The sequence below is a fragment of the Hemiscyllium ocellatum genome, chromosome 17 (genome assembly GCF_020745735.1).
Source record: "Hemiscyllium ocellatum isolate sHemOce1 chromosome 17, sHemOce1.pat.X.cur, whole genome shotgun sequence".
In the NCBI taxonomy this organism is placed as follows: Eukaryota; Metazoa; Chordata; class Chondrichthyes; order Orectolobiformes; family Hemiscylliidae; genus Hemiscyllium; species Hemiscyllium ocellatum.
The window spans coordinates 73,788,253-73,811,899 of record NC_083417.1 but is presented as its reverse complement, the minus strand read 5'-3'; positions in this window follow the sequence as shown (position 1 = coordinate 73,811,899).

Genomic DNA, 23,647 nt, shown 5'->3' with positions numbered 1-23,647 from the left:
TCGTGCTCCCACGAGGAGGTGGAGCAGTTCATCAACTTTACCAACACCTTCCATCCCGACCTGAAATTCACCTGGACTGTCTCAGACTCCTCCCTCCCCTTCCTAGACCTTTCCATTACTATCTCGGGCGACTGAATCAACACAGACATCCACTATAAACCGACTGACTCCCACAGCTACCTGGACTCCACCTCCTCCCACCCTGCCCCCTGTAAAAACGCCATCCCATATTCCCAATTCCTTCGTCTCCGCCGTATCTGCTCCCAGGAGGACCAGTTCCAATACCATACAGCCCAGATGGCCTCCTTCTTCAAAGACCACAGATTCCCCCCAGACGTGATCGACGATGCCATCCACCGCATCTCCTCCACTTCCCACTCCTCCGCCCTTGAGCCCCACCCGTCCAACCGCCACCAGGACAGAACCCCACTGGTTCTCACCTACCACCCCATCAACCTCCGTATACAGCGTATCATCCGCCGTCATTTCTGCCACCTCCAAATAGACCCCACCACCGGGAATATATTTCCCTCCCCTCCCCTATCAGCGTTCCGCAAAGACCACTCCCTTCGTGACTCCCTCGTCAGGTCCACACCCCCCACCACCCCAACCTCCACTCCTGGCACCTTCCCCTGCAACCACAGGAAATGCAAAACTTGCGCCCACACCTCCTCCCTTACTTTTCTCCAAGACCCCAAGGGATCCTTCCATATCCGCCACAAATTCAACTGCACCTCCACACACATCATCCAATGCATCCGCTGCACCCGATGTGGCGTCCTTGCGTAACGCTTCATGGAACACCTCTGGGACGCCCGGACCAACCAACCCAACCACCCCGTGGCTCAACACTTTAACTCTCCCTCCCACCCCACCAAGGACATGCAGGTCCTTGGACTCCTCCATCGCCAGAACATAACAACACGACGGTTGGAGGAAGAGCGCCTCAACTTCCGCCTGGGAACCCTCCAACCACAAGGGATGAACTCAGATTTCTCCAGTTTTCTCATTTCCCCACCCCCCACCTTGTCTCAGTCGATTCCCTCGAACTCAGCACAGCCCTCCTAACCTGCAATTTTCTTCCTGACCTCTCCGCCCTACCCCACTCCGGCCTATCACCCTCACCTTGACCTCCTTCCACCTATCAGATCTCCACTGCCCCTCCCCCAAGTCCCTCCTCCCTACCTTTTATCTTAGCCTGCTGGATACACTTTCCTCATTCCTGATGAAGGGCTTGTGCCCGAAACATCGCATTTCCTGTTCCTTGGATGCTGCCTGACCTGCTGTGCTTTAACCAGCAACACATTTTCAGCTCTGATCTCCAGCATCTGCAGACCTCACATTTTACTCGAATTGCCACCAGAAATCCTGCGGACACATTCATTATGGTTAGCAGGTGATGTTTTCCACTTGTAGTTCGCAGGAGGGGACCTACAATCAATTATAACCCGCTTAAAATTTTCTTCAAATCCAGGAATTGGCAACAAAGCCGATAGCTTTATTACCACCTGTGGCTTACCTACCATTTGGCATGTATGACATGTACGACAGAAGTTAACCACATCCAGGCCAATAGAAACAGTTTTTTTTTACTTTAGCTTGAGTCTTCTGTATCCCTCGATGACCTCTGACAGTTACTTCATGTAGTACAGTGCCACCTTCTCTCTGTATGCTACTGGCAACATAATCTGGTATACATTGGAAACCCACTCCTCTGCACTAGCCTGCTGTGGACTCCATCTTCATCTTAGAATCCTGTCTTTCAGATAATAACCCAGAAAAATATTCTCTGTCTCCTTTTTGGAGAATGCATCAACATATACATCTTTAATTGTCTCATCTTTCTGTTGCAAATCAATTAGCCTTTCAGGTCTGAACACTTCTGCCTGACCCTCTGCCTGTTCAGGTTTTTCCTGCAGCATTATGTCAAACAGGTGTCTGCTAACTGAACTCTAGCTACTTTGGTTTTCTCTATAGTTGTTGGTTCGTTCTGTGACCTATAATAATGGGATCTTGTAACTAAACAGTCTGGAAAAATACCAGGGTATTTCTCTTTTAACTCCTCAGTTTCCTGATCCTTCTTGCAGTTTTCCACAACAAGAGGTGTCACTCCCACGTTGGACCCTGCTAAATCATCCCCAAGAACAAATCGGATTCCTGGGACTGACACTCTGTCAATCACTCCCACTGTCTTGAGTTGGCACGTCGAACCTGATCTTACATAGGGGAACACTAAATTTCTGTCCATAAATTCCACAGATTACTCAGAAAGAGTACAACTATGTTCATCCCTACTACTTGAAACTGGTTATATCCTTTATCTCTCAGAAGTTTAACTTCCTGCCCTTTTCCAATTGTTCTTTCTGCATACACTTTACCTACAGAGGCAAATTCTTTAATGAGATCAGGCACTAACTCCATACCCAGCCCCTGCATAGGCTGTACACACTTCTGCAGCTCCTCAACTTTTCTTGGGGTTTCCTTTAGTACTTACACTAATGCCACCGACTTAGCTTCTTTCATCAAAAGTTTTCCCACAGTGCGTTTCTTTAATGAACAGCGCTGACTTTTCCTGTTCCACACTACCACAGTGGAAACACCTGAGACCTTTCATTTCCTTTCCCTCCGCCTTGGGCTTCTTTTTTATCCTGTAATAAAGTCTTATCAGTGATTTCTACTCTTTGTTTCGATTTGATTAGATTAGACTTTTAGTGTGGAAACAGGCCCTTCGGCCCAACAAGTCCACACCGACCCGCCGAAGCACAACCCACCCATACCCCTACATTTACCCCTTACCTAACACTACGGGCAATTTAGCATGGCCAATTCACCTGACCCGCACATCTTTGGACTGTGGGAGGAAACCGGAGCACCCGGAGGAAACCCACGAAGACACGGGGAGAACGTGCAAACTCCACACAGTCAGTCGCCTGAGTCGGGAATTGAACCCGGGTCTCAGGCGCTGCGAGGCAGCAGTGCTAACCACTGTGCCACCGTGCCGCCCGTTTCGTAGTATAAGATCACCTCTTCGCCCTACTTGTATCCCTCACAGGATGAAATTCTGTCCAGAAGCTTGTCTTATGTCCCAACATATATTCATCTGGTAATTCTGCTGCTCTTCTCACTTCATGAACTGTTCCTCCACGTTAACTCTTACCAACTCTGGAAGTCACTTTTTAAACTCCTCCAGCAGAATAATCTCTCTTACAGTCTCAGGTCTTTTCAATCTCTAAAGTGTGCACCCATCGATCAAAATGACTATCTTTATAACTTGCAACTTCAACATCAGTCTGACCTGGTTCCTTTTTTATGGTTTGAACTGTTGTCTATACGTTTCTGGTACCAATCCAGAAGTACTTGCAATAACTTGTTTGACCACTTCATCATCTCTTGACCCCTTATCTGACAGCGTGGCAAATATCTCACTCGCTCTGCCTACCAGTTTATTCTGAACTCAGATTACCCACAAGTTCTCGGATCACTCCATCTGCAGAAACAATTTGTCAAATGAACGAAAGGTGACTTCAACATATTTGCCATCAAAGTGAAGCAGAGTTTTGACATATTTGTATGGCTCACTGCCTTCTCTTTTAGTCTCCATCCTGTTAACTTGGCTTTGCTGACTAAGTCGCGAGGTTTCAATTTCAAATTCTCTCTCTTTTTCTCTCTCTCTTTCTCCCCTCTCTTTTTGCTCAGCTAAGAGCCTTCTATTTCTTTATTTTTCTCCTCTCTCTTTCACTTCTCTCGCTCCCTCTATCTTTTCTATCTCTCTGTTTTGTTTAGCTTCTATTTTCCTCAATTGTAATTTAAGTTTTCTCAATTCAACTGTACTTGTCTGTTTCTCTGACCCAGCGAGGTGTTTGTGTAATTCCCTTACAATTGCTGCTTTATTTTTGTCCTTGGTTAAACCTGATTCTAACCATTTTGCTAATTCTAAGAGTATGACCTTTTCTTTTCTTTCTAAACTTTCTTGGAAATTTTGGAACCATCTTCAGGCCCCAGAACCTCTTTAGCAATTTTAAGAGTCTCGTCGCTCACTTTTAATTTAACTAACCATAAGTAACCAAAATTAAACAGATTGTCTCACCTATGTATTATTTAAAGATCTAGGACCCTAACTGACAAGTGTTTAAAAAACATGGGCTTTTTTGTATCCCAAATCGATTCAGATCTGTCCAAATCTCAGATTGGATCTGTCTAATCCTGTCCAAATCACGTACCTGAGACCCCATACGTTACAATATGGGGTAAATCCTTCTGTTGTTTAAACCCGACACACAGAAGAGCTCACCTCATCTCATAATATGTTAAGGTTTGAGAGATAAAGAACTACGAAATCCCACTATTGAAAATTAATACTTTATTCTTTAGTCCAAGCAGAAAGCTTCCTTTGTCTGATCAATGTATCTACCTCTCTACAACAGTATGCTGATCTGATTCAGTTTTACAAGAAACATTCAAATGTCAAAACCACTCAGCTGCTTTGATTCTCCCCTGTATCTTCCTCTGTCGATTTTTCTGGGTCTATTCTTTGCTCTTCTGCTGCACAGATTTCAAATGAACAGTTACCTTTTAGAGATCGAGTCTGTGGGCAGGATGGTGTTCTTTGCCGCTCTGCCTAACTGATCAAAATGACTGATGTTTATTTTCCAAAACCTGAGATCGCCTCATTGGTTTCATGATGTCAAAACAGTACAATTCAAATTCGATTGGATTTTGGAATCTTGGCGCATAATCTAAACTGATTGGAAAAATTCGAATTTGTTGTGTGCCATAGCAACAGCTCAGCTATTTGTTTCAAGGCCAAATGTTATATTCTTCAAACTTTTTACAGCACAGTCTGTACTTGTTAATCCCTTGCCAGCTTTCACTCTCTCTTAAAGGTACAGTACACCTTCAACTTTATAAATATCGGGTCAATCACGGATAGTGGAGGGAACTTGTGCCTGGAATCTAAAGCAGCATGGGAGTTTTTTACTTCAGCATTGATGAGAGAGAGGGACGCTGCTGATAGTGAGAATACCGTGGACCACGTTAATAGGCTTGAACAGATTGATATTAAGAAAGTGGATTTGCTGGAAATTCTGGGAAGCATCAACATAGATAAGTCCAGAGGGCCGGAGCAGATATGTGCAAGGTTATTATGGGAATGAAATTGCTGCGCCTCTGGCGATGATCTTTGCATCCTCACTCTCCACAGAAGTACTGTCAGATGATTGAAGAGAGGTAAGTGGTGTTTCTCTGCTCAAGAAAGGGAATAGAGAAATATCTGGCAACTACAGACCAGTCAGCCTTACGTCTGTGGTAAGCGAGGTATTGGAATGGACTCTGAAAGATATGTCAAAAAACATCGTTTAATTTAACATAGTCAGCATGGCTTAGTTAGGGGCATGTCATATTTCACAAACCTCATGGAGTTCTTTGACGATGTGATGAGACAAATTCATCAAAGTTAAACAGCGGATGTGGTGTACGTGGATTTCAGCAAAGCCTTTGATAAGGTTCCCGTACTCAACTCATTCAGAAAGTTAGGAGATATGGGACACATGGAAATTTGGCTGTCAGGATGCAGAATTGGCTGGCCAAAAGAAATCAGCGAGTGGTAGTGGATGGAATGTGCTCCACCTGGCAGTCAGTGACCAGAGTGTCCCACAGGGATGTGTTCTTGAGCCTCTGCTGTTTGTCGTTTTTATAAATGACTTGAAAGCACGAGTGGAAGTGTGGTTTAGTATTTTTGCCAATAATGCAAAGGTCAATGCTGTTGTAGACGGTGTTGAGGGATGCTTCAGGTTACATAAAGACACTGACAGGATGCGGAGCGGGGCTGAGAAGTGGCCGACAGAGTTCGACCTGGATAAATTTAAAATGATTCATTTTGGAATGTCAAATTTGAATGTGAATACAGGGTTAAAGACAGGATTCTTGGCACTGTGGAGTAATAGCAGGATCTTGGGTCCACGTACATAGATCCCACAAAGTTGCCACCCAATTTGGTAGGGATGTTAAGAAGTCATATGGTGTTTTGGCTTTCATTACCAGGGGGTTTGAGTTTAAGAATTGTGAAGTTTTGCTCGTTCGACCATACTCGGAATATTGTGACCAGTCCTATTTAGCACAAAATAGGAAGAATATACATGGTTGCAGTGGACATTTTACAGGATGCTGCCTGGGTTGGAGGGCTTGTCTTATGGTAAGAGGTTGGGTGAGCTTGGGCTTTTCACACTGGTGAAAATACGGAAGAGAGGTATCTTGTTAGACATGTATAAGGAAATTTGAGGCATAGACAGAGTATATAGCCAGAGATATTTCCCCAAGTCAGAAATGGCTGTCATGAGGGATCATAATTTTAAGGTGATTGGAGGACAGTATAGGGGCGATGTCAGACGTAGTTTCTCAACTCAGAGAGTGGAGGGTACATGGAATGTACTGCCAGTGGTAGTCGTGGATTCAGAAACATTAGGGACATTTAAGCGACTGATGGACAAGCACAAGGATGGCAGTAAATTGAGGGTGTGTAGGTTAGGTTGATCTTAGAAAAAGATAAATGTTTGGCACAACATCATGGGCCAAAGGGCCTGTACTGTTCTATTTGTCAGTTGTCTTAGTCTGAGGTAAATGCACAATGTATGATTTACCTGGTTAGCATGCAATGCAATAATTTTCACTGTATCTTGGTACATATGACAATAACGAATGAGGTCAAATCAGTCAGGGAGTGAGAGTTTATAGTGATAGCTCAGTGGTTAGCACTCCGGCATCACTGTGCCAGGGAGCCAGTCTCGATTACGTCTTTGGGCGACAATATGTGCAGAGTTTGGTTATTCTCTCCGTGTCTGCATGGGTTTCCTCCAAGTACTCAGATTCCATCCAACAGTCCACAGATGTGCAGTTAAGGTGGATTGGTCATGTCAAATTGCGCGAAAGTGAGGACTGCAAATGCTTGAAATCAGAGTTTAGATTAGATTGGTGCTGAACAAACACAACGGGTTAGGCAGCATCTCAGGAGCAGTAAAATCGAACAGGCAAAATCCCTTCATCGGGAATGGAGGCCTCTCGATTTTCCTGCTCCTCGGATGCTGCCTGACCTACTGTGCTTTTCCAAACTCTGGTCATGTCAAATTGCCTATTGTTTCCAATGATTTATCCGTGAGATGAATAAAACACTGAAAATATGAGGTTTCCACAGGTACATGGCAGGTGGTTTGGGTCTGGGTGGAATACTCTTTGGAGGGTTGCTATGCCCTCAATGGGCTCAGTGGCCTGCTCCCACACTGATCCGATTAGATCATGGCTGGCTAAAAACTGTTATATATACACATCCCTTCATGTCATTAGAAGAATAAGAACAAATATATAGGATCAAATATAATATCCTTTTATTGTCATGTGTACTCCATTAGCAAAAACATAAACATAAAATAGCACTGCAGACTGCAGAGACAGAGAGCGATGAACAAGAGACCTCTATTCATACAAGGTGATTTGGAAGGACAGATATAGAAAGCAAAGCACATCTAGCCAATGGTTGCATGGTGTTTTTTTATCACAATCCTTTCTAAATGCAAGTGTTACACTGGTAGATTTCCAAACCACTGGGACTTCTCATGAATCTAAGGATTTTTGGAAGATTACCACCAACACATCCACGGTCACTGTAGTTACTTCTCTTTGTTTCCCAGGAGTAGACAGTTCACCACTAGGCATACGTTTAAGGACTCTGTGAGATTGTGGGGGTGGGTGATTTACTGGTTATACTGGGGATGAAGAATTTCAGTTGAGGAGTGAGGCTGCAGAAATAGGGCCTGTTCTTCACAGCGTTGGTCAAGAAAAATTGAAAAGAAGTAGTCATGACCATGCTATCATAAATGAGAAGAAAATGTTCATAATAACGTATTGTAGAAGTCAGAAACCCAATTGCGAAGCATTTGAAAGGTGAAGTAGAAGGAGGCTCGATATCAAAATATTGAATCACTGAGTTGATACAATACAGACTGGCCTGCCTGACAGGAGGGTAGAGAAGATACACGAATAATCCAGAGAGAATATTTACAATGAAAAAGAATGAAGATTTTCTGTGATCTGTTCTATGGAAAAAAAACTGCTCTGCTGTGTTGTGAGCTCAGAGGTGATCAGCTCAGACACAAGATGATTTAGGGGATGGAATTGAATTCTAATGCATGCAAACTATTTCAGTTAATGGATCTGAGAATCAGAGTGAAAGGGAGCTTTCCAATTGTTGTCAATTGCTCTCGGAATTGCCTCGGGTTAGTGTATATATACAAATGTTTGTACAAGTGGTGAGGAGAGATAAAAGGCATCCGATGGTACTTGCAGTTGGGGAAAGTGGAGAATAATCGTGTATTACTGCAATTCGTTGGTATAGGAAACATACTACATTAGGCGTCCATAAAATAATGAAGCTGCCTGAGACAGCAAACAGTAAAATAATGGATTTTCTGCGTTTGTCCATCTCTGGGTCACGGGGCCTCTCCCTTTCATATACCGTCCAGAAGATCGAAGTGTAATACTCTGGTTCAGTGATGCAAAACCATGGCAGGTTATTGAAGATGTACTTGGAATTGAATTTGAAAAAACAGGGTATGCTTTCCAAACAGCTCAGCACATTCACTGTTCCAATAATCACAGCTGCCATTTTCTCAGTCCAGTATTTGGTTTTAAGTTTCTGGCAGCAAATAGCCACAAATCGATCAAAGCTGAAAGCAACAGTCAACCAGACAGAATTCAATAATGTTGCAGGAATGAGCACCATAACCAAACTGCAGACATGAGTGATGTCCAGGAAAGAGGCTGGGAAATTCATAATAAGCCACCTCAGCATCCCATCAATGATGCCAACCAGGAGATCTGCTATCGCCATTGCTATTAGGTACCGGGTGATACACTTAGAGAGACTGCAACTTCTCTGGAAAAGGATCACAATCACCAATCGTAATAAATACGTAACCCAGGTGAATGGATATAGCACATGCGTCTGACCCGATCATATTTGAATTTTCTTCATCAAGAAATTGATAATTAAAGGTATTTTTCACAGGCAGTGCTTTTCACAGGCAACTGTTTAAAACAAATTCAATTGTAAGAAATTGAAGTAATATTAATCTAAAATACTTTCATAAATTCTCCGCAGATATTGCATTGCAGGCAATGTCCAGGGTATCACCATCATCATGCCAGAGTTTGTCCTGTCTGACCAGCAGACACACCCAGCAGAGGTGGTAACACAGTAGTGTACAGTCAGGAAGGATTTTCCCTGGAAATCCTCAACATTGATACCTGAAGTCTCATGCAATCAGATTTAAAATAGACAAGGAAATCTCTTGCTGGTTACCAAGTTCTATTCTCACCCAGATGATGAATCAGTATTCCCTCACAATGCATAACATTCGAAGGAAGCACTGTAGGTGGCAAGTGCACAAAATGAACTCTGGCTGTGAAACTTCAATGAACATCACCAAATTTTGGATGTTTGGGTCCGAAAGGACATAGCTATTCAAGTGCATCTGGGATGCGTGGTGAAGGAACCAACAAGAGAAGAAAATGCATTTTACCTCACCCTTTCAAATCTGCTGGCTGAAGATGCATTGGTCCATGACTGTATCTGTAAGAATGATGAACGTGAGGCCCTTGTGGAAACAAAGTCCAACCTTCATATTGAGAATACCCTCCAGAGTGTTATGAGGCACCATCCCCATGCTAAATGAGACAGACTTCAAACAAATCTGGCAACTCAAGTCTGGGCACTGTGAGCCAACAGGAGCTGAATCATACTCTTACATAAAATGCAAGATCACGACCCAGCATTTACCCTACTCAACCATTACTATCCAGCTCGGGGATTGACCCTGGTTCAATGGAGACTGCCACAGGGCCTGCCAGGAGCATTACCGTCAATACCATCAGTTGTCAAATGGGAAAACTACCAAGCAGGACTAACAGTGTGCCAAACAGCAAAAGCAACAAGACAGAGAAAGAGCTAAGCAAACACATAGCCGATAGTGCAGATTGAATGTCTGCAATATTATAACATATGCGGTAGTCATAGAATCCCTACAGAATGGAAATAGGCCCTTCCACCCAACAACTGCACACCGATCCTCCGAAGATTAACCATGCCAGATTGATTCATTTACCTTATTGCTCTATATCAACCCCCAACTAATGCCCCTGATCAGAGACATCCCAGAACACTATGGGAAAGTTTGCATGGACAATTCATCTAACATACACATCTTTGGATTATGGCAGGAAACCGGAGTACACAGAGGAAATCCACGCAGACCCAGGGAGAATATACAATCTCCACACAGATAGTCACCCAGGTCCCTGGTGCCGTGAGGCAGCCGTGCTCACCACTGAGCCACCAGGCATTATAATGGAAAATTAACAACTCACTGGAGAGTTCAGAGTGTACATGAATATCCATATTGTCAATGATGGAAGAGTCCAGCTCATCAGTATAGAAAATAAGTCTGAAGTATTCACAACACTATCTATCCAGAAATGCTAGGTCGAAATCTATCTGGACGTGCTCCAGACGACCCCAACATTATACATGTCATTCGTTAATTTAATTCACTCAACCCAATATCAAACAAAAAAAGATAGTTGGAGTTACTAGATTCTGCAATGAGTATATGTCACGGGCAACATTCCAGCATACTTAGGCATCACATCCTCATTATTGCTAGGCTATTCGAGTTCAGTTGCAACAATGATATCTACTTGACCATGTGAAAAAATTGATCAGGTGAGTCCTGCACACAAACAACAGAACAAATCAAACACAGCCAATCACTGCCCCATCAGCCCGTTCTCGAAAGTGATAGAAGATGTCATCAACAGTGCGATAAAGCAACATCTGTTCAGCAATAACCTGCTCACTGATGCTCAGTTTGGGTTGCGCCAGGAACATTCATTTCCTGACCTCATTCTAGCCTTGCTTCAATCATGGATAAAAGAACTTAATTCCAACGGTGAGATGACACAGGTGGCTAGGTGGCACAGTGGTTAGCACTGCTGCCACAGATCTGGGTTCAATACCCCCCTCAGGCAACTAACTGTGTGGAGTTTTCGCATTCTCCCCGTGTCTGCGTGCGTTTCCTCTGAGTGCTCCGGTTTTCTTCCACAGTCCAAACAAAATGTGCAGGTTAAGTGAACTGGCCGTGTTAAATTGCCCGTAGTGTTAGGTGAAGGTGTAAATGTAGGGGAATGGGTCTCGGTGGGTTACGCTTCGTCGGGTCAGTGTGGACTTGTTGGTCCGAAGGGCCTATTTCCACACTGTAAGTAATGTAATCTAATCAATACCAGACAGTGACAACCTTTGACATCAAGGTTGCATTTGACAGAGTATTGCCTCAAGGAGCAACCAAAACTGGAATCAATGTGGTTATCAGCAAACAATCTCTACGCTGGTTGTATTCATCACTGGAATGCAGGAAAGTGGTTGCGATTGTTGGAAGCCATTCATCTCAGTTCCAGGATTTCTCTAAAAGATATTTATTGGTTACAACTTGCATTAGCAGAGATATAAAAGCAGTTAAAATTAAAAGAAGACGAATTCAAAACTAATTAAACAAAATAAGGAATGACGGTCAGGTGATGTGTTGTTTCTGCATGATGTTGGAGCTGGTGGACCCCATTTTGGTTCTCAGTGACCATACCTGGAGTAAAAAATGAGGTCTGCAGATGCTGGAGATCACAGCTGAGAATGTGTTGCTGGTTAAAGCACAGCAGGTTAGGCAGCATCCAAGGAATAGGAAATTCGACGTTTCGGGCATAAGCCCTTCATCAGGAAGGAGTAAATGTTGGTTCCTGGAGGACCTCCGGCTCAGATTCGAGGAGTTAGTGTCTCAGATTCAAACATTGTGATACATCAGGGAAGGGGAGAGTGAACAAGATGCTGTGGTTCAGGACACGTCTCACTCTTTTGACTAAGTCGATTTGGCCAGTTGTCATGGACAGAAGGCTGTGGCTGTGGGTGAGGCAGGTAGAGAGATCCTGGAGGTAGATATGCAGGAGTGTCATCCCTTGTCCTTGTGCAACAGGTTCAAGACATTTTCGCCTTGGGTGGATGGGAATGGGGACAGCAGAGAGGATGAGGCAATGGATCACAGCACCATGGTGCAGGGAGCCATTCAAGTTGGGGAGAGGAGAGAAATATTGTTGTAGTTGTGAATAGTATAGTTAGAAGTATAGACACTGTTCTCTGTAACCAGTTTGGATGGACCCGAAGGTTGAGTCGCCACCTGGTGATTGGGTTCTGGTTCAGGATATCTCATCTGGGCTTCAGAGGAAGTTGGGGTAGAAGGATAAAAATCCAGTCGTTGTGGTCCACGTACGTACCAACAACATAGATAAAACAAGGGCAAGAGGTTCTGCTAAGGGAGTATGAACAGTTAGGAGCCAAACTAAAATGCAGACCCAGAAAGGTAATAATCTCTGGATGACTACCTGAGCCACGAGTTAGTTGGCACCGGGTCAATAAGATTAAGCAGGTAAATGGACAGCTGAAAGAATGGTGTGGGGGAAATGGCTCTGAATTCATGTGACACTGTCAACAGTACTGGGGAAGAAGGCGCCTGTTCCAATGGGACGGTCTGCATCTGAACCGTGCTGGGACCAGAGTCCAAGTGAATTGCAGAACTAAAGCAGTGGACAGGGCTTTCAACTAAATGGGGGAGGGGGAGGAAATTTCAATTATTGGGGAAGTTAGAAAACCCAAATTAAAGGACGAGGTAAGAATGCAGAACTCAGGAGAAGTTATTAAAACAATGAGGGCCCCATGTTTGGAAAGGTTTAACAATAAAACTTCAATCACACTGGACATACGAATGAAAATGAGAAGAGGGACGGTTAATACAGGACTGAAGGTGTTATATCTGAATGCAGGCAGTATAAGGAATAAGGGAAATGAGCTTGTGGCACAGATTGAATTGGCAGGTAAGATGTGGTGGGTATCACGGAGACATGGCCGTGTGAGAATCACGATTGGGTGTTGAATATTCAAGGATATACATCCTATTGAAAAGGTAGGTGAGCAGAGAGGGTGGTGTTTACTGATGAGTAAGAACTGAAATTAAATCAATAATAAGAAACAAAGTGGGGTCTGATATACCAGAAACTGTGTGGATAGAATTGAGGAATGGCACAGGTAAAAGAAAGCCATAGTTGGAGTTATGTACAGACCTCCAAACAGTAGCCAGGAGCTGGGGCACAAGATTCACCAGGAGACAGAAAGATGTGCAGGAAAGGCAAAGTGACAGTGAATAAGGGGGATTCCAATCTGCGGGTGGACTGGGAAAATCAAGTTGGTAGTAGATTACAAGAAAAGGAATTTGTAAAATGTCCATGACATGGCTTTTTTGGAGCAGCTTGTGGTGGAGCCCACTCGGGAACAGGCGATGGTGGATTTGCTTTTGTACAATGAGACAGATTTGATCAGCTTAAGGTGAAGGAAACCTTTGGAGGCAGTGATCCACATCTGTATGAATTTACTCTACAAATTGAGAGGGGGATGTTAGAATCAAAGGTAACGGTATTCCAGCTGCATAAAGGCAACACTGAGAGTGGAGCTGGGTAGAATTGACTGGGGGAGGAGCCGAGCAGGAAAGGCAGTGGAACAGTAAAGGCAGGTGTTTCTGGAAGTGATTCAGGAGAAATAGCAGAGATTCATCCCACGGAAAAAGAAACATGGTACAGGGAGGATGAGGTAACAATCGCATAGTTGCAAAGGCTGGGGGAAACCAGAGGATTGAGAATCTTGCAAAGAACAACACAGGGCAACAAAAAAAGAGGGAGAAATTAAAATATTAGAGTAAGCCAGCCAGTAATATAATGGAAGATGTGAAGAGATCCTTTAGTTATATAAAGGGCAAAAGAGAGGCAAAAATGGAGATTGGGCTGCTGGAAAATGGCGCTGCAGAGATCATTCTGGGGAACAACGAAACGACTGAGGAACGGAATAATTACTTATGTCAGTCTTCATGATGGAAGACACTAGTAATTTCCCAAAACATCAAGAGAATGAGGGGGTAGAACTGAGTATGGTTGCAGCCATCAAAGAGAAGGTGCTAGAAAAACTGAATGGCCTAAAGGTGGATAAATGACCTGGACCAGATGGACTACACCCCAGAGTTCGAAGGGAGATAGCTGAAGAGGTGATGGAGCCGTTAGTGATGATCTTTCTGGAATTGCTAGAATCAGGGAAGGTCCCAGAAGACTGGAAAATCACTAAATTGACACGCCTGTTTAAAAAGTTGTTTTTTCCTATAAAGACACGCAGCTTCAAAGCCTAGGCCTCACTGTATCAGTGGAGCAGGTAAGGGCTGTTTGGCAGTGGCTGCTTGAAGACTCGGTGACGTTTGTTTAACGGTTTAAATTTGAAAGATTTTTTTCAAAAAAGTGCGGAGCGGACCCAGCAGCTGGTGCAGCGCAAGCTTACCTGGGTAAGTTTATTTCCTTTAAAGGCGCGCAGGAGAGGAACCATGGCACTACAGAGGTAGTGCCGCCCACCCACCCTCCTCTTCTAACCTAATAATAAGACCCGTTGTGGTAAGAAGGTAAGTGCTGCATTTTGCTTGTTCTAGTATTTAGACCGAGTTTTTTTAAAGGTAACTTTTAGAGGGATGACAATTAAGGCAGTGCAATGTTCCTCTTGCAATATGTTTGAGGTGAGGGATGCCATGGTGGTCCCTGCTGATTACACTTGCAGGAAGTGCACCCATCTCCATCTCTTTCAAGACCGTGTAGGGAATTTGACCTGGAGTTGGATGAACTTAGGATCGTTCGGGAGGCAGAGGGGGTCATAGATCGGAGCTTTAGGGAAGTAGTAACTTCAAAGATTGCAGACAGATGGGTGACAGTGAGGGAGATTGGGAGGAGGCAGCCAGTGAAGGGACCCCCTGCCACCATTCCCCTCAAGAACGAGTATACCGTTTTGCATACTTGTGTGTGTGTGGGGGGGGGGACTTACCAGGGGTAAGCAATGGGGTTCAGGCCTCTGGCACGGAGCCTATCCCCGTTGCTCAGAAGGGAAGAGTGGAGAAAAGCAGAGCAATACTTATTGGAGACTCGATAGTTTGGGGCACAGATAGGCGGTTTTGTGGGGGCGAGAGAGACTCATGTTTGGTATGTTGCCTCCCAGGTGCAAGGGTACATGATGTCTCTGATCGTGTTTTCCGGGACCTTAAGGGGGAGGGGGAGCAGCCCGAAGTCGTGGTCCACGTTGACACCAACGACATAGTTAGGAAGAGGGATGAGGACGTTAGGCAGGCTTTCAGGGAGCTAGGTTGGAAGCTCAGAGTTAGAACAAACAGAGTTGTTGTCTCTGGTTTGTTACCCGTGCCACGTGATAGAGAGTCGAGGAATAGGGAGAGAGAGCAGTTAAATGCGTGCCTACAGGGATGGTGCAGGAGGGAGTGATTCCGGTTTCTGGATAACTGGGGTTCTTTCTGGGGAAGGTGGGACCTCTATAAGCAGGATGGTCTACACCTGAACCTGACGGGCACCAGTATCCTTGGGGGGAGGTTTGCTAGTGCTCTTTGGGAAGGTTTAAACTAACTCTGCAGGGGCATGTGAACCTAGGCTGTAGCTTTAGGGTGCAGGACCTGGAGTGTAGGGAGTTTAGGAACATGGCATCAATCTCGAAGGCGGGTGCCTGAAAACAGTAAGGTGGCTTGAAGTGTGTATACTTCAATGCGAGAAGTATACGAAATAAGGTAGGTGAACTTGCAGCGAAGGTTGGTACCTGGGATTTCGATGTTGTGGCTATTACGGAGACATGGGTAGAATAGGGACAGGATTGGCTGTTGCAGGTTCCAGGGTTTAAATGTTTCAGTAGGGTCGGGGGGGGGGGAGTAAAAGAGGGGGAGGTGTGGCATTGCTTGTCAAAATAGTATTACAGCGGTGGAAAGGACGATGGCTCACCATCTAAGGTAGTTTGGGCTGAGATTAGAAATAGGAAAGGTGAGGTCACCCTGTTAGGAGTTTTCTACAGGCCTCCTAATAGTCCTAGTGACGTCGAAGAAAGGTTTGCGAGGATGATTCAGGAGAAGAGTGAAAGTAATAGGGTGGTTGTTATGGGGGACTTTAACTTTCCCGATATTGACTGGGAAAGCTATAGCTTGGTGTTTGTCCAATGTGTGCAGGAGGGTTTCCTGACGAAAAATGTAGACAGGCCAACAAGAGGTGACGCCATACTGGATTTGGTTCTGGGTAACGAACCAGGCCTGGTGTTAGAATTGGAGGTAGGTGAGCATTTTGTGGACAGTGACCACAATTCGGTGACTTTTACTCTAGTGATGGAGAGGGAGAAGTGTGCACTACAGCGCAAGAGTTAAAGTTGGGGGAAGGGAAATTATGATGCGGTGAGGCATGACTTAGGATGCGTGGCTTGGAAAAGTAGGCTTCAAGGGAAGGGCGCAATCGATATGTGGAACTTGTTCAAGGAGCAACTATTGAGTGTCCTTGATAAGTATGTACCTGTCAGGCAGGGAGAAAAGCGTCGTGTGAGGGAGCAGTGGTTTAATAAGGAATTGGAATCCCTTGTTAAAGAGAAGAGGGCGGCCTATGTAAAGATGAGGCGTGAAGGTTCAATTGGGGCAATTGAGAGTTTTAAGGTAGCTAGGACGGATCTAAAGAGAGAACTAAGAGCAGCAAGGAGGGGACATGAAAAGTCCTTGGTTGGTAGGATTAGGGAAACCCCAAAGGCTTTCTATAGGTATGTCAGGAATAAAAGAATGACTAGGGTAGGAATAGGTCCAGTTGAGGATAGTAGTGGAAAGTTGCGTGTGGAGGCAGAAGAAATTGGGGAGACACTGAATGAATACATTTCATCAGTATTCACTCAGGAACAGGACATTGTTGCCGATGTGAATATTGAGTCACAATTAATTAGAATGGATGGCTTTGAGTTATGTCGGGAAGAGGTATTGGAAATTCTAGGAAGGGTGAAAATAGATAAGTCCCCTAGGCCTGATGGCATTTATCCTAGGATTCTCTGGGAAGCAAGGGAGGTGATTGCAGAGCCATTGGTATTGATTTCTATGTCCTCGTTGTCTACAGGAATAGTGCCAGAACACTGGAGGATAGCAAATGTGGTTCCCTTCTTCAAGAAGGGGAGTAGGGACAACCCTAGTAACTATAGGCTGGTGAGTCTCACTTCTGTTGTGGGCAAAGTCTGAGAGAGAATTGTAAGGGATAGGATATATGAACATCTGGGTAGGAATAATGTGATTAAGGATAGTCAGCATGGTTTTGTGAAAGGCACGTCGTGCCTCACACCTTTTTGAATTCTTTGAGAAGATGACTAAGGAGGTGGACGAGGGTAAAGCGGTAGATGTGGTATATGTGGATTTTAGTAAGGCGTTTGATAAGGTTCCCCATGGTAGGCTACTGCAAATAAATACGGAGATATGGCATTGAGGGTGAATTGGAGGTTTGGATTAGGAATTGGCTGGCTGGAAGAAGACAGAGGGTAGTAGTTGATGGTAAAGGTTCATCTTGGAGTGCAGTTACATGCGGTGTTCCGCAAGGATCTGTTTTGGGACCATAGCTGTCTGTCATTTTTATAAATGACCTGGAGGATGTGCTAGAAGGGTGGGTGAGCAAGTTTGCGGATGATACGAAAGTTGGTGGAGTTGTTGACAGTGAGGAAGGATGTGGCAGTTTACAACGGGATACAGATAATCTGCAGAGCTGGGCTGAAAAGTGGCAAATGAAATTCAATGTAGCTAAGTGTGAAGTGATTCACTTTGGTAAGAGTAACAAGAAGATGGGGTACTGGGCTAATGGTCGGATACCTGGTCGTGTGGATGAGCAGAGGGATCTTGGTATTCATGTACACAGATCTCTCAAAGTTGCCACCCAGGTAAATAGTGCTGAGAAGAAGGCATATGGCGTACTGGCTTTTATTGGTAGAGGAATTGAATTCCAGAGTCCTGAGGTCATGTTGCAGTTGTGTTAGATTCTGGTGCGGTGGCACCTGGAGTATTGTGTGCAGTTTTGGTCGCCATACTATAGGAAGGATGTGGAGGTACTGGAACGGGTGCAGAGGAGGTTTACCAGGATGTTGCCTGGTATGGTAGGAAGATCGAATGAGGAAAGGCTGAGACACTTGGGGATATTCTCATTGGAGAAAAGAAGGTTTAGGGGTGACTTGATAGAGGTGTTCAAGATGATTAAGGGTTTAGATAGGATTGACCATGAGAACCTTTTTCCACGTATGGAGTGAGATATTACGAGGGGGCATAGCTTTAAATTAAGGGGAGGTAGGTATAGGACAGACGTTAGGGGTAGAATCTTTATTCAGCGAATCGTGAGTTCATGGAATGCCCTGCCAGTAGCAGTGGTGGACTCTCCCTCTTTATGGGCATTTAAACGGGCATTGGATAAACATGTGGAGCATAGTGGGCTAGTGTAGGTTAGGTGGGCTTGTATTGGCGCAACACCTCGGGCCGAAGGGCCTGTACTGCGCTGTATTTTTCTATGTACTATGTTTCTATGTTCTGAAAGGGAGTAAGGCAAAAGACAGGAAATTACAGACCGATCAGCCTAAACTCTGTTATGGGTAAGATCCTGGAATCCATTGTGAAGGATGAAATTTCTGAATATTTGGAAGTGTATGGTAAAATAGGGCACAGTCAACATGTTTTCATCAAAGAGAGGCCATACCTGACAAATCTGTTCGAATTATTTATGGAATTAGTGAGCAGGTTTGACCAAGGAGAGCCAATGGATATCATCAACATTGACTGCAAGAAGGCCTTTGACAAGGTGCTGCACAGGAGACTATTGAGTAAGATAAGGGACCATCGTGTGGTGCCAGTATGGATAGAAGATTGGTTGGTTGTCTGTCAGAAAGCAAGAGTGGGGATAAAAAGGTAATTTTCAGGATGGAATCCAGTGACCCATGGTGTTTCGCAAGGCTCAGTGTTGGGATCACAACTTTTCACTTTATACATTAACGATCGAAATGAAAGAACTGGCTAAGTTTGAAGATGGTATAAAGATAGGTAGAGGGACATTTGGCATGGAGGAGCTGGGGCGGATGCAAAAGGATTTGGACGGGTTAAGACAGTGAGCAAATAAGTGACAGATGGAGTTCCGTGTGAGAAAGTGTGGGGTCATGCACTTTGGTAGAAAGAATAGAGGCATGGACTATTTTCAAACTGGGAAGAAAATTCAGAAGTCTGACGTGCAAAGAGATTTGGGAGCTGTAGTCCAGGAATCTCTCAAGGTAGACTTGCAGGTTGAGACAGTAATTAGGAAGACAAATGCAATGATGTCAGTTATTGTGAGAGGACTTCAATATATAAGCAGAGATGTACCTCTGAGGCTCTATAAGGCTCTGGTCAGGCCACATTTGGAGTAGTGTGCACAGTTTTGAGCCCTTTATCACATGAAGAATGTACTGACCTCAGAGCGTTTTCAGAGGAGGTTCATGAGAATGGTTCCAGGAATGAAAAATTTAACACATGAGGAATATTTGAGAGCTCTGGGTCTATACTCAGTGGCATTTAGAAGGATAAGGGACATCTAACTGAAGCTTACAGAATACTGAATGACTGGGATAGAGTGAATGTTGGGAAGATGTTTCAATTGTGAGGAGAGACTAGAACCTGAGGCCATAGCCTTCGAGTAAAGGGAAGACCTTTTGAATAAGGAAAAACGTCTTCAGCCAGAGAAAGGTGAATGTATGGAATTCATTGCCAAAGAAGGCTGTGGAGGCCAGGTTATTGAGAGCACTTCAGATTGAAATGGGTAAATTCTTGATTGCCAAAGAGATCAAGGATTAATGGGAGAAGGCAGGAGAATGGGGATGACAAACGTATTAGCCATGATTGAGAGGTGGAGTAAACTCGATGGGCTGAATGGCCTAATTTCTGCTCCTGTGTCTTATGGTCTGATGGTGTTTTTCAGGGTAGTGTTCTTTTGCCCAAGCATCTTCAGCTGCTTGATCAATGATCAATGTAAAGGCAGAGGTAAGGATGTTCACTGATGATTGCACAATGTTCAGAAAAATTCATAACTCCTCAGAAACTGAATCTGCCTTTGTTTAAATGCAGTACGACCTGGTCATTACCCAGGCTTGGGCTGACAAGTATAAATTAAACTGTGCACCACACAATAAACATCTCCAATTTGAGACAAGTTTCACTTTGTTGGTCAATGCATCGAGTATACAGAAATTGTGAAGTCATGTTACAGGTGTACAGGACATTGGACAGACTACATTTGGAGTACTATGGACAGTCCTGGGGTTTCCCTGCAATAGGTGGGATGTTGTGAAACTTGAAAGGGTTCAGAAAAGATTTATAAGGGTATTGTCACAGTTGGAGGGTTTAAGCGAAAGGGAGAGCCTGAATAGATGGGGGATAAATTCCTTGGAGCATTACAGTTTGATGGGTGACTTTACTGAGATTTATAAAGTCATGAAGGGAATGAATAGGGTAAACAGACAAGATGCTTTCCCTGGGTGGGAGAGTCCAAAACTCAAGGACGTAGGTTGGGGTAAGAGGAGAAAGATTTAAAAGGGACTGAAGCGGCAAATGTTTAATGCAGTGCATGGTGCGTGCATGGATGAACTGACAGAGGAAGTGCTGTTGACTGGTGCAATTGCCATATTTAAAAGGCATCTGAATGGGTATATGAAGAGGAAGGGTTTAGAGAGTTAATGGCAAAAGCTGCCAAATGAGACTTCTTCCAGGATATCTCGTTCGTATGGACGAGTTTGAGGGAGGGCTCTGATTCCATACTGCCCATCTCTATAACTCTATGACTCTAAACACATTACCATCACAGAATTTCGTACTGTCAACATCCTTGGAGTTACCATTGACTAGAAACTCAACTGAACACACCAGAAAATATGATAGCTGCAACACCAAATAAAAAGCTTGGAAAACTGCACTGAGTAACTCACTTTCACACTCCCAATGCCTGTATAACATCTACAATGCAGGGATACGATGAAACACTATCCACTTGCCGAGATGGTTGCAGCACTGAAACTCTGAAGAAAATTGACACCAACCAGGATAAAACAGTCATCTTATCTGGCACCACATCCGCACCTTCCATCACCAACACTTTGTAGCTGCAGTATGTACTAACGACAAGATAACATGCAGAAATTTATGTCCGATATCCTGAGACAGCATCACTCACAATCACTTTAATTGAGAGTCATGAGAGCAGCAGATACATGTGAATGCTAGCACCAGCAAGTCCATGATCAAACCACTCACCATCTTAACTTAGAAATCAATCACTTTTCCTTCTCTGTTGGTGGATCAAAATCCTGGAATTGTCAATTGTGGGTCTACCCACAGCACATGGACTGTTGTGGTTCAGGGCGGCAGCTCATCAGTACCTTCTCAATGGCAACTATGGATGGGCAATAAATGGCCAGCCAGCAACACCCATCACCCAAGAGAGAATAAAAGTAATGGTGAATACTTTGTCAAAGATGTAAGAAGATAGGAACATGAGTTGTCCAGACTCGGGTCTGGAGACCCTGGATAAGGTTAGGATGAAGTAGTTTATGTTATGAACTTCACTGACCTCTGTCACGCAAGGCCGGAATCTCCAACCAGTGGAAATCACTTTTCAGCGTAATCACCCCACAATGAAACAATTGCCAATGATCCTGAATTATCATGTCTCTTTAACATTCACGTCTCCCAATCTTTTGCCTTCAGTTAGTAAAGAAACATGCTACATGTTGGCTCTATTCACAATGTTTCACGTTTCCATATCTAATCAATCATCCTCTCATGTTTCCACTCTTTGAACATTTAGATTTACTACCATCACATTTGACTAGTTTCACAAATAATTCACAACTGGTTTTGAAAAATGTTGAAGTAAGATTGAATAACTAGTTTAGGAAAAGAAACAATTCTAATCAGTGTCATTGTTTTGAGCACCATTTTTGCCCAGATTATTGATCACATTCAAAACAGAAATGGTTGACCAGTTACACAAATGTGGGCAGATATTACTGACCAGATACTGCAACAGCTACAAGCATAGGTCAGAAAACGGCATCAACATCAGTGAGTTTTGATACCACACTAAAGGGATATTTCATTTTCTGTATCATATATTCCAAACTTGACTTGAAACTGTCACCAGTTCAAAGTATCTATATACATATCAACTAAATCCACCAAGGATGTAATTAGATTGTTATTATTTACAGTCTTCTGAACAAACAGACCTGAAAGTAACTGGTAAAAGAATAAAGTGCAGGAACACATTATGTGGAATTGGATCACCGAAATATAAGGCAGAGAGAAAAGGAAATTCTGCAGAGTGTACGTGCGAATATCGGTAGAATGTTCTGTAAGGATGCAGAGCTAATTTCACAAGTAGCCTCGGTATTTTTATTTCATTCTTTCCTAGGATCAGAGTATCCATGGTAAAGCCAGGACTTGCTGCTCACCCCTCAGTATCCATCAGAAGGTGGTGGTGAATGATCTTCTTGAACAACCACCATCGAACTGGTCCAGATGCACACACACATTCAGGTGCACACTTCATCAAGTTGGAATGTGAGGGAGTTAATTTTGAGACGAGGGCCCTGAACCTTAATCAGGGAAACTACGATGGAATAAGCCATGAGCTTAGCGAGGATGGATTGGGAAAGCTTGCATACGGATATACGAACTAGGAGCAGGAGGAGGCCGTCCGGCGTTCTCAGCCTGCTCTGCCATTCACTAAGATCAGGGCTGATTTTTTCATGGCCTCAGCTCCACTTACCCACCTTCTCACCATGACACTTAATTAATTTACTGTTCAAAAAGTTATCTCTCTTAGCTTCAAAAGCATTTACTGCGGAATCCACAACTACTTAGCTGGGCTGGGAATTCCTTAGGTTCACAACCTTCTGGGTGAAAAAGTTCCTTTTCAGTTCAGTCCTAAACCTGCTCCCCCTAATTTTGAGTATATACCCTTATGTCCTAGTTTCATGGCCAGCGCAAAACATCTCTCTACTTCTAACTTATCCGTTCCCTTCATAATTTTACATGTGTCTAGAATATCCCTCCTCATTGCTCTAAATTCCAGTGAATATAATCCCAGTCTGCTCAGGCTCTCCTCATAAACCAATCTTCCCCAATTCCGGAATCCACCCAGTGAACCTCCTCTGCACCCCCCTCTCGTGCCAGTACATCATTTCTCAAGTCAAGAGACCAGATCTGTACACAGTTCTCCAGGTGTGGCCTCACCAGCACCCTATCCAGCTGCAACATAAACTCCCTACTTTTAAACACAATGCCTTCAGGAATGAAGGAATAGCACTCCATTTGCTGTCTTTATTACCTCTTGCACCTGCAGACCAACCTTCTGTGATTCATGCACAAGGACACCCAGATCCCTCTGCACAGCAGTATGCTGTAGTTTTTTTGACCATTCAAGTAATAGTCCTTTTTACTGTTTTTCCTACCAAAAGGGATGGCTTCGCATTTATTAATATTGTACTCCATCTGCCATCTTTACAAAAAGGAATGACACTTGAGAGCTAAAGGCAAGCATTCAGAGAACAAATGAGTGAACCACAAAAGTTGTGTTTTCCGGTCTGGTGCAAAAAAAAAAGAACAGTGGCCAAACCATGGCTTATGGGGGA